At 40.0% G+C, this 2500-nt stretch overlaps 1 protein-coding gene across 1 annotated transcript in view; it reads left to right on the forward strand.

The window, feature by feature from the left end:
• LOC143299971 (uncharacterized) overlaps window positions 1-2500 on the forward strand; it is a 52232-nt gene that overhangs the window by 18516 nt on the left and 31216 nt on the right. The window lies entirely within an intron of this gene.

Consider the following 2500-nt stretch of genomic DNA (forward strand, 5'->3'; position numbering starts at 1 on the left):
AAAACAGCAACAGTCTCGCAAGATGAAAATCAATCCTTTCATCCCATCTGGTTTAACAACACCTTGACACGGTTAAACAAGGAAAAGCAGCAATTCAATCCCTTCTCTACGCAGACACTTGCGTTTGCCCTCTCTCTCCCTCCCTCTCTCTCTCTCTCCCTCCCCCCACCCACCCCGCCCTAAATCACATTTCGTTACAGACGTTGTCATTTCTCGGTGGTTTTACAATTTCGTTTCGTTACAGACGTTGTTGTTTCTCGGTAGTTTACGGTCACGTTTTGTTACAGACGTCGTTTCTGGGTACTATGTAGTCACATTTTGTTACAGACGTCGTTTCTGGGTACTATGTAGTCACATTTTGTTACAGACGTCGTTTCTGGGTACTATGTAGTCACGTTTTGTTACAGACGTCGTTTCTGGGTACTATGTAGTCACGTTTTGTTACATACGTTGTCGTTTCTGGGTACTATGTAGTCACATTTTGTTACAGACGTCGTTTCTGGGTACTATGTAGTCATAAGTTGTTACATACGTTGTCGTTTCTGGGTACTATGTAGTCACATTTTGTTACAGACGTCGTTTCTGGGTACTATGTAGTCATAAGTTGTTACATACGTTGTCGTTTCTGGGTACTATGTAGTCACGTTTTGTTACAGACGTGTCGTTTCTGGGTACTATGTAGTCAAAGTTTGTTACATACGTTGTCGTTTCTGGGTACTATGTAGTCACATTTTGTTACAGACGTTGTCGTTTCTGGGTACTATGTAGTCACATTTTGTTACATACGTTGTCGTTTCTGGGTACTATGTAGTCACATTTTGTTACATACGTTGTCGTTTCTGGGTACTATGTAGTCACATTTTGTTACAGACGTTGTCGTTTCTGGGTACTATGTAGTCACATTTTGTTACAGACGTTGTCGTTTCTGGGTACTATGTAGTCACATTTTGTTACAGACGTTGTCGTTTCTGGGTACTATGTAGTCACATTTTGTTACAGACGTTGTCGTTTCTGGGTACTATGTAGTCACATTTTGTTACAGACGTTGTCGTTTCTGGGTACTATGTAGTCACATTTTGTTACAGACGTTGTCGTTTCTGGGTACTATGTAGTCACATTTTGTTACAGACGTTGTCGTTTCTGGGTACTATGTAGTCACATTTTGTTACAGACGTTGTCGTTTCTGGGTACTATGTAGTCACATTTTGTTACATACGTTGTCGTTTCTGGGTACTATGTAGTCACATTTTGTTACATACGTTGTCGTTTCTGGGTACTATGTAGTCACATTTTGTTACAGACGTTGTCGTTTCTGGGTACTATGTAGTCACATTTTGTTACAGACGTTGTCGTTTCTGGGTACTATGTAGTCACATTTTGTTACAGACGTTGTCGTTTCTGGGTACTATGTAGTCACATTTTGTTACAGACGTTGTCGTTTCTGGGTACTATGTAGTCACATTTTGTTACAGACGTTGTCGTTTCTGGGTACTATGTAGTCACATTTTGTTACAGACGTTGTCGTTTCTGGGTACTATGTAGTCACATTTTGTTACAGACGTTGTCGTTTCTGGGTACTATGTAGTCACATTTTGTTACAGACGTTGTCGTTTCTGGGTACTATGTAGTCACATTTTGTTACAGACGTTGTCGTTTCTGGGTACTATGTAGTCACATTTTGTTACAGACGTTGTCGTTTCTGGGTACTATGTAGTCACATTTTGTTACATACGTTGTCGTTTCTGGGTACTATGTAGTCACATTTTGTTACAGACGTTGTCGTTTCTGGGTACTATGTAGTCACATTTTGTTACAGACGTTGTCGTTTCTGGGTACTATGTAGTCACATTTTGTTACATACGTTGTCGTTTCTGGGTACTATGTAGTCACATTTTGTTACAGACGTTGTCGTTTCTGGGTACTATGTAGTCACATTTTGTTACAGACGTCGTTTCTGGGTACTATGTAGTCACATTTTGTTACATACGTTGTCGTTTCTGGGTACTATGTAGTCACATTTTGTTACAGACGTCGTTTCTGGGTACTATGTAGTCACATTTTGTTACATACGTTGTCGTTTCTGGGTACTATGTAGTCACATTTTGTTACAGACGTTGTCGTTTCTGGGTACTATGTAGTCACATTTTGTTACAGACGTCGTTTCTGGGTACTATGTAGTCACATTTTGTTACATACGTTGTCGTTTCTGGGTACTATGTAGTCACATTTTGTTACAGACGTCGTTTCTGGGTACTATGTAGTCACATTTTGTTACAGACGTTGTCGTTTCTGGGTACTATGCAGTCACATTTTGTTACAGACGTTGTCGTTTCTGGGTACTATGTAGTCACATTTTGTTACAGACGTTGTCGTTTCTGGGTACTATGTAGTCACATTTTGTTACATACGTTGTCGTTTCTGGGTACTATGTAGTCACATTTTGTTACAGACGTTGTCGTTTCAAGGTACTATGCAGTCACATTTTGTTACATACGTTGTC

This window comes from Babylonia areolata, chromosome 25 (assembly GCF_041734735.1).
Source record: "Babylonia areolata isolate BAREFJ2019XMU chromosome 25, ASM4173473v1, whole genome shotgun sequence".
In the NCBI taxonomy this organism is placed as follows: Eukaryota; Metazoa; Mollusca; class Gastropoda; order Neogastropoda; family Buccinidae; genus Babylonia; species Babylonia areolata.